The sequence below is a fragment of the Physeter macrocephalus genome, chromosome 5, assembly GCF_002837175.3.
Source record: "Physeter macrocephalus isolate SW-GA chromosome 5, ASM283717v5, whole genome shotgun sequence".
In the NCBI taxonomy this organism is placed as follows: domain Eukaryota; kingdom Metazoa; phylum Chordata; class Mammalia; order Artiodactyla; family Physeteridae; genus Physeter; species Physeter macrocephalus.
Window position 1 is genome coordinate 67,183,339 of NC_041218.1, and position 10,016 is coordinate 67,193,354.

General features: G+C 37.6%; 1 long non-coding RNA gene across 1 annotated transcript in view; it reads right to left on the bottom strand.

The window, feature by feature from the left end:
• LOC129392139 (uncharacterized) overlaps positions 1 to 5,293 on the bottom strand; it is a 215,771-nt gene extending 210,478 nt beyond the window's left edge. The window contains exons 1-2 of the long non-coding RNA XR_008617422.1: positions 5,073 to 5,293; positions 3,983 to 4,015 (exon numbers count right to left, since the gene is read on the bottom strand). This is a non-coding gene — a long non-coding RNA (uncharacterized lncRNA). The remainder of the gene's footprint in view (positions 1 to 3,982; positions 4,016 to 5,072) is intronic.
• Between the last annotated feature and the right edge of the window lie 4,723 nt (positions 5,294 to 10,016).

Genomic DNA, 10,016 nt, shown 5'->3' on the forward strand with positions numbered 1-10,016 from the left:
TGACCCACCCACAAAAAAAAAAAATCAAACCTTAACTTTCTTGGACTGCCTTTTTTTTTTTTTTTTTTTTTTGCGGTACGCAGGCCTCTCACTGTTGTGGCCTCTCCCGTCGCGGAGCACAGGTTCCGGACGCGCAGGCTCAGCGGCCATGGCTCACGGGCCCAGCCGCTCCGCGGCACGTGGGATCTTCCCAGACCGGGGCACGAACCCATGTCCCCTACATCAGCAGGCGGGCTCTCAACCACTGCACCACCAGGGAAGCCCTCTTGGACTGCTTTTTATCATGGAGATTAAAGATGTACGCGAAGGTTTTAACCTTCCAGTCCCAGCCCTACCAGTTGATGCAGAACCTTGATCTAAGATTCAGTTATAAAATGGGGGAGTAGGACTACATGGCCTGTGAATATACCGTCAACGCAAAATTACTTTCCAAGCTTGTTTTAAACACTTAATTTCAGAAGACAAGATGGGTACAGGAAAGAACTAAGTTTTAAAATATGGAACTCTATAACAACATTTTCACTAAAATTATAATAATTACTGTTCTCCAAAACTTGGGTTATTTTCTCAAAGCAGTAGTTTATTCTATGAAAAGATAATGATACTGTACATCCCAATATGGACACAGTTAAAAATATCAAAATATTCTTTCAACTGCAGATGGATTTGCACTGATCCTTTGCCTCCCACCCTCGGAATTTTTCTTTTTTTTTTAATCTCTAATTTAATAGCTATGAAGCTGTGGAGGGAAAATGAACAAGGAGCTGCACTAAGTTATTTTGTCAGATCCTACTGATTACATATTTATGGAGAAATAAGCATCCTTGAAACCATGCTTAAAAAGGTAAGAGACTAGAGACAAGAAGATCAAAGAGCTAGGTACTTTTTCTTCTTTTAAAGAACAGAAAAATGCACCATGGATATTCATTTTTTATATATATACTGTAGCTCAATTTGTGTGGTTGAACAAGTCATAGTGAGTTGGATGCCTTCTGTTTTGGCTGTTTTATTTACTGAGGTTATTTTCCCTGGCATGCAGATACTTATTTGTATAATTTTACTAAAAGTTAAGAAAAAGGCCAAAGCCAAGCCAAGCCTTTTTGTCTATGAGATTATCAAAACCTATCTGCACATTTTTAGAGCCTTCCTAAACCTGTGTCACTCCTCTGAAATTTAGTATGTCTTTAATTTCATAATACATTGGTTTATTTTCCTCAGACCACTGGAAGCTACAAAGTCAAAGAAAGCAAAAGTGATATTACTTCTTGGATGGTCGCCATTCAAGTACCATTTAAACACCTTCCCAGTGTTTAAAGCCAAAGCAGTGGTTCTGAGATTTCAAATGTTTACATATTATCCACAGCCACATGTGCCTTTGATGTTGGATTATTTGAAAATAATTAACTGGCATTTGGATTTACACATCTGTGCAATCTGACCTTCAAGTATTAGCTCTGCCTTCAACAACTGGACTCCATTTTGAACTCTACCAGAATCTTTTTTATTTTTCCCCTAAAACTATTTTATATAAATGGCCCATAGAGTCCCTGATTTGTGCCCCTATTTTCATAGCTACATGTTTAGTTGTATCTTTAAGAAGCTGTTTTATTGTGTTTACTACTAAAGGAGTCAGAAAAGACTGATTAGGGAAGCTGAAGCTTCCTTCCTCACATCTGGGACCAGCAGCCAGAATCACGGAATCAGATAAGTTTACGCTTTTAGTCACTACTTTCTTCTAGCCCAGGCTCAGAAATCTGTTGACTTCTATTGCCTCAGCGCAGTCATTCTGGTAATTCAACTGAACAGATGAATGAGCACCTAACTGAGCCCAATACTGAACTAGGAGTTATGACATTTATGTAAAACTCCAAAGTATTAATAACATATTATTTGCTTACATTGTGGCAGGCACTGTGTTAATCAGATGTGTTTCTCACTATAAGATTTGAGATAAGTACTAATATTATGCTCAGGTACTGATATAGAAACCAAAGGTTTGGACAGATTAAGTACATTGGCCAAGATCCCACAGCTGGGCCAGAGACAAAGCAATTATGGAATAACTGTTTCTTTAAAGAAGTTAGGCTCCTTAGTGAGAATCAAAAACTTTCTCCCACTGTCTTTCAACCTTCTCTGGGCTAGTTCTTTCCCTGCTCCTGGATAAAACCTTAGGAAGTATCCACAGCTTTCCAGTTCCCTTTAATCAAAAGAATAATTTCATTTCACTAGTTAAAATGTCCACTTAACATAATAATCAAAATCTCAAACTTCATAGAAAGGTGAAACTTCCGCTTTTCCCAGCGTGAGCCTATTTCAGACTAAGAAGCCTGTAGTGGTGACCGGGTTAGTGCTTTCTTCTCCTCATCCTTCCCCCTTCACTAGACTGTGACTCCTTAGGGGTCACATGGGGGAAGGGGAAGGTACCACTGTCATGTTCAGGCAGAGACCTCTGGGTGACAGAGGACAAATCCTGACTGGGGAGAAGGAACACATTTGTCCACTTCTCAAAGGACATCCAACTGAACTTGCCCTGACATGAAATATTCCTCTCTGCTGGTGGCTTCCACTCACTTCCCGAGGTCCACCTTTGATCCTCTTGGTTAGAAAAACTTTAAAAATGGCTTCAGGCCAACTTCTTCCCAAGAATCAACAGTCAAATTTATACATCCTTCCCCCACTACATATGTCATTGCAGTTCACTCCTAATGCAGCTTCCTAACTCTCTGTGCTCAGGCAGGTGCATCTGTCTCATCTTTTCAGGCACATGTGTTAATCTCCACAACTCCAAGAAACTTTACCAAGCCCTATGAATGGATACTTTGAACCTTCTCCAACTTGATTTCAGGTGAGGGGGAAACATTCCCCTTCTTCAAAAAGGCTCTCGTTTCATTCCTCCATAGGAAATGGGTAAAGCACTGTTAATTTGACCCAAACAAGCCTCTCCACAGATCTCAACATCCTCATCAAACCTCTAGCTACCCCTAATATATCTTCCTAGTAACTGATAAACTCAATTGAAAACTACATTTTCACTATCTTGTTTCCAAGTCTTATGTGAGTGTAGATCTGCTTTGAAATGTACCCAACACATGGGCACAATTCTTGTATTCCTTAGTTGAAATTCTCCAATGTTTAACACGTTATGATATCTTAGAGTTTAAAGAGAAAAGGGAGAATTTTCCCAACGGTAACCTTGGAAATACCTGATGAGGTTTACAGAATCCGATCTGCATAGACTATCCATCCAACCTAAGCAATTTCAAATAACACCTCATCTAGGGCTGAGACCTCAACTCGAATTATTAACATACACCAGAAAATGGGGTAGCAAACCCCCAATCCTTCAAAACACCATGGATATATGTATATTCATTACCTAATCAGACATCAAATTTTATATTACACTCACCTTCAAGTATATTTACATGTATTATAGCAACCATATAAATAAAAGATTAATTTATATAATCTATATATTAATTACTATAATTATTTTATTTAATGATAAAATATCTTAAGTACGTGAAATAAAAATTCATCACAGATAATGATTCAAGGTAAATTCTAGTGAAATCAGGGAAAACAGAGTACATCTTAAGGCAAAGAAGGGACTCAGGTGAATCTAATTTTTAGAGGAACTCATCCAGGCAGTCCGAGATACAAGTGAACCAAATTAGAAATTAAAGGTTTAATTAGCGTATAAGCTATTTTCATGTAACCCAGGAAGACTCTGAAAGTATTCATTCTTAAACATCTAGGCCCACACACAGTGAATTTAACACATATGTGCCACACTCATGTTTAGACATAATATTTCAACTAAGCAACATTTCAAATACAACTCAAAGGTAAATTATTCACCACTCTACCCAGTTTAAACATGTTTTACTACTTTTTTGCTTAAGAAAAAAAATTATGACTAAAGAAAAATCTTTGGCAGAAAAATCAAATACTCAACAGTTTATAAAGTTAGATAACTTACCCAGCCTTTGGTCTAGGAGTATTCAAGGATCTCCTGATGGGGAGGGAAGAGGAAAAGATCATGATCAGAATCACCTGGAAACACCCTGTCCGACCTCAAGCCGTTACGGGTGGGGAAGCCAAATATGCATGTACAGTCTGAAAAAGTTATATAGCATATTCCCGCTAATCAAACCACTGACACTCTTTTAAGGTTGAGGAAACTGCTCCCAAACTGTTAAGTTACTTGTCTTAGACCACACAATTAGTAAGCGAAACTCCAACAAAAATCTTCAGACTCCTTTTACTCTATCATACATGAAACTGAAGTTGTATCAAAGTAGCTTAGAAAACTAATGCCAAACCTGTAAACTACTTCAGAAAAGTTTCCTTATCCCCGTTTCCCTGCCCCCCCAATTCTCCTCTTCCAAACAGGTTACATTCACAGAACTGTTGATAAGTATCTCTCAGTAAAATATGCACAGTGCCAGGGTTTTAACACAATTGGCAAAGTTAACGTTATTTTCATATAATGTCAACATTAACCCTAGATGCACGCAAGATACAATGGGAACTTACATTTAAAATTTTCAAACGACTTATCCTACCATTTTGTTAACCAGTCCTAGTTTGAGCTGAACAGGATTATTCCATTAAACTAGGTCTGCTTGTCTGATGAGACCCCTCTATATTTTACCCTCAGGATGGTCTTTGTTTTTTCACTGAGTCTAACTTCAGGTCATATTTGTTCAAGGGAATAAAAGATGACAGCTTGGAATGATGAAACTAGACCATACTAGTTTAAAGTATTTACTGTTTCCATTGGATCAAATCTCCTCTACTCTCCCCACGGCCTAGTCCACCCCTCCCCCGCCCCCCCCAAAAAAGATAATAAATGATATGGAGAACTATTTTGGAACTTTCAGTTCTTGGGATGTTGTCTAAACAGGCAAAATTTAGAAGCAACAGTGTTGACCGTGAGCTCTTGCCCAAAAAAGCACAGAGCCGAGGCCTTGCGAGGCGTCCTCTCCATGGGCTGTGAGGGGCGGGCACAGGGGGCTGCCCGAGGTGCCCTGGAAGACAGGACAGACAGGAGCGCCAGAGATACTCACTCAGACTGCGGGCGCAGCGCCGCGGAAGAGGGAGGCCGACACTGACCCGGTCGTGGAGCAGAGCCCGGAGCAGGCAGGGAACGCGCTCAAGACCTGCTCCCGCGAGTGACCTAGGGGCTGGGCCTACCTGCCCCGGGCTCTAAACCCCTGCACCCCGCCCACCAGCCCATCGCCCGGGTCGCGCCTGCGCCAACCGGGCCGTGCGTCCGAGACGCACTGCAGCTGCGGCGGGTCCCGGGCGCGTCTTCGCCAGACTGACACATATCCCTGCCCGGAGGGCGGACCCGCGGCGCGCCCGGCTTCAGCTCGTCCCAGCCCCTGTCCTGTGCACGTTTGTCAGAGCCGCGAGGTCCACGTCTCCTCGCAGGGGTCCCACAGCAACCTGTGGCCAGGCTCGGGACCCAAAGTCTGGGTCCCAGGAAAGCCCCTTAGTGTCCTGGTCTATTACAGTAGTCCCTTACTTGGAACTTCTTCTACATTTCTTTTCAGACAACAAAGGAAAAGGATAGACAGGTGCAGTAAATGAAAAAAATACATATGTTTTACCTTGAAATGACTGCATAGCTGGTTGGTAAGCTTCAGAACTAATCAAGAGAGCTAAATAAAACAATCAAGGTCTTCTAAGAATTACAGAACTTCATAGCCAAGGCAGACTTAAAGGCCATCTAATCTAACCCTGTCCTCCATCAAAATTTGCAATCAGCAGGTGGTGATCATTGCTGACAATGGTGAAATACCTGGAGCAGGTAATAGCTGAGAGCTCCTAGTAAAGTAAGGCAGCATGAAGCATAATATGCGTCAATACTTAACACCTGATATAAAGATGGCTGACATTGAAGTTTCACTTCACAATAGAGAGGCTTAAGTTTCATGTGTATTGTGTTGTGTACATGTGTATTTCATAATCACCTAGGCATCTCCAGCACAGCAGATTCTATGTGATCAGAGGATGATGACCCATGTGATTCTCACAACCATTCCTCAACATTTACAACAGGCTGCACCATACTCCAGCATCTTTTAGAATAGTGAATATCAACTCTGGCTTGTATATAGATACCACCTGCAGAGCTTTAAAAATAAGAGTACCTGGATTCCAACCCCAGAGATTCTGATTTGTATGGGTGAGGACCTGAATTGTTGTAAAAGCTCCCCAACTGATTCCAATGTACTACCAGGCTTGAAAACAATTATTTTAGGATTCTGGCCTTAAAGACTAAGGAAAGTCAGGGTAAAATAAGCAATAACAGAAATTTGGAGGAAGTATTTATATGCTTTAATTTATATACTTTAATCTTAATTTGGAAATTAATATTATATTTTTGCTTTCATTTTAGCAAAAAGCATATATATAATATGCATATTACATATATATATACACACACACACACACATATATATATAGCCTAAACCAAATGCTAGCTAACCCAATCCAAAACTGTGCTCAAAAGAGAATACAGTATGATCAAATATAATTGACATTATTGATGCATGTAAAGTTTAACATCAAAAAATATATATATCTACAATTCTTCTCATTGATGAATCAAGAAGAAAAATTGTAAGATTATGTTTATATATGGATAAAAGGAATTTGATACAGTCTATTCCTACATGTTGTAAAAATTATCAGCAAACTGGGAAATCTGTCAGTTTCTACTAATTAAACATACTCCTACCTACGACCCAGAAATCCTGCAATCAGCATATACTCAAGTGAAATTAGTCCATATGAAACAACAAAGAAGAAACAACAAGAAAACAAGAAACAACAAAAGAAACAAGAAACAACAAAAAACCCTTGTGCAAGAATATCCAGAGCAGTTTATTCATAATAGCTCCACGTGTGTGTTGGAGTCAGCTTGCAGAAGCTCACAAGGAACACTGCAAGATTGTTGTTAAGCCATGCAGCTTGAAATTGGCTGTGGTGAAAGTACTTACACCGGGGAATTGGCAAATGCTACAAATCCCCCTCCCCCTGAAACCCTCAGCCCTTTACCAGCACACCATTGAATAGCTCCAAACTAAATGTCCATCAACAGAAAATTAGATAAACAAAAGGTGGTGTATTCATAAAATACTGTATGGTGATAAAAAGAACAAATTACTGATGCAATAATATGAATGAATCTCAGAAACATGTTGATTGAAGGAAGTCAGACCAAAGGAATGCATAACTAACCTGTAATTATCAAATTCAGAATACTGATTACCTCTGGAGGTGAAGCGTTATTGAGTATAAAGGGGCATGGAGAGATTTGGCGGATGGTTAAAATGTTCTACATTTTCATCTAACAGGTAGTGACATGGTTATATGTATGTATAAACATTCACTGAGATGAATACTATATGTAAATTAAACCTCAATAAATAAAAATTAAGGTTTAAAAATAGGTTTGTACGAAACATCAAGATTTACAAAAATCTGAGGCAATTTTGAAAAAGTTGACCAAAAAAATCCGTTTGATTCAATCATGTTCTGTTGAATATTAAGACATGTAACAACTACAACAGTAAAAGCATATGGAATAAGCAAAACAGAGAAATAACCTCATGAAAAGAATACAGAGCTCAGCAAGATATAAACACACTTTTGATATATCGTAAATAAGGCTCCACAAAGCAATTAGTTATAAAGAGATTATTTAATAGATTATGGAGGGAAAACTGGATAATGATTACACAAAGGAAAATAAGACTCAATCATTAACTGACACTGTAAGTAAAATAATAGAGAATATCTGTGTGACTTCAACATGGGAAAGTACTTATTAAAGAAAATCCGGAGACTGAAATCCATAAGTCAAAAATTGATGTTTTTGAATAGATCAAAAGTAAAGATTTCTGTTGAATGATAAAGACCACAGAGAAAGGTAGCAGACAGCCAGGAAGAAGCCAATTGCAGTATGTAATACTGCCAAGGGACCAACGTCTAGAACTGTACTCTTAAGCACAGTAGCCACTAGCCAAATGTGACTATTTAAATGTAAATTAGTTGGAGTTAAGTAAAATGAAAAATTCACTTCCTTAGTGCCACAAGCCATATTCCAAGTGCTCAATAGTTACATGTGGCCAGTGCTATCAAATTAGACAGAAAGAAATAGAACATGTTTATCACTGCAGAAAGTTCTATTGAACAATGTTAGTCTAGAATATAGGAGTTTCTGCAAATAAACTGGAAAAGGATAGGAAACATGATTGAAAAATTGGCCAAAAAAAGAAAACTTAGACAAAAAAAGACAAGTCACAGAGGAGAAACCCATGTAGTTTACATGTAAATGAGTTTCTCAAATTTACTAGTAATCCAAGAAATGCAAGTTTAAAAGATACTATACTTCACCTATTGAAGTGGAAAAATTTGAATGTTGTATAATACCAAGGGTAGTCAAGGATGTAAAGAACTAGGAATCCTCATGCACAATTTGTTGGAATATAAATTGTTCTGAATTTACTGGCAAGCAGTTGATCAATATATAGTCAAATTGAATATGTGTATAAATTATGCCCCAGTGGCTCCACCTGCAGAGAAATTCTCTCAGAATTTCACAAAGGTATTTATACAAGGTTATTCATTGTAGTGTTTTATGTAGTTCCAGAAGTTGAAGACATATACATACTAGGTATCCATCCTTCCAGGAATGGATAAGCAAAATGTAGTGGATGCACACTGTCAGATACTATGAAGCAATTAGACACAATTCATTAGGTAAATTTACATAGAGCAGTGTAAGTAAGCATTTAAATATATTTTTGAATATATTATGAATGTTATAAGAAGTATCAAACAGAATAAAGACTACATACAAAAATATTTATGTAAATTCAAACATGTATATACAAAATAACTATATTTTATAACGATATATATAGAAAAATATGTGTACATATATGTACATGTCATGCACATACATACACACATACACATAATAACAGTAGGAGTGGAGATAGGACAAAGGGAAAAACGAACAAAAGGAACAATTGAAAAAAGAAATGCATATATCAGTGGAATAGAATAGAGTGTCCAGAGTCCAGAAATCCATCCACACACATATAGGAAGGAAATTGATATTCAACAAAGATGCAAAGTCAGCTCAATGGAAAATGAGTCTTTCAACAAATGGGCATCTATATGCAAAAAAAAAGAAAAACAAAGATAAAAAGTAAAGAAATAAAGAACCTCAACCCATACCTTGTCCCACATACAAATATTAATTCAAAATAGATCATAAACCTAAATATAAAACCTAAAACTAGAAAATATTTAGAATAAAATGATAGAAAACCTTTGGGACCTTGAATTAAACAAAGATTTCTTAAATATAACACTAAAAGCATGGTCCATAAAAGAAAAATAAATTGGACTTCATTAAATTAGGAAATTTTGCTTTTCTAAGACACTGTGCCATAAATGAAAAGGCCTACTCCAGAGTGGGAGAAGATATTTGCAAAACTTATCTCTGATAAAGGACTTGTATCTAGAATATATAAAGAACTGTTAAAACTCTAAGAAAATCTAATAGAAAATGGGCAAATGGTTTAAACAGACATCTTACCAAAGAAGGTACATAGATGGCAAATAAACATGTGAAAAGATACTCTTCATCGTTAGTCATTAAGGAAATGCAAATTAAAACCACAATGAAATACCGCTAAACATGTATTACAATGGTGACAGTTAAAAGACTGACAGGGCAAAGTGTTGGTGAGGATGTGGGATTCTTGTACAAAGCTAGTGAAATTGTAAACTGGCACATCCATTTTGTAAAAAAGCTTGACAGTCTCTTTAAAAGTCAACATTCATCTACCGTATGACCCAGCTATTCCACACCTAGGTATTAAAACAACAGAAATGAAACATATGTCCACACAAAGACATACATTATTGCTCATAACAACTTTATTTGAAATAGACAAAAAGTGGAAAAAACCCAAATGTCAATTAAC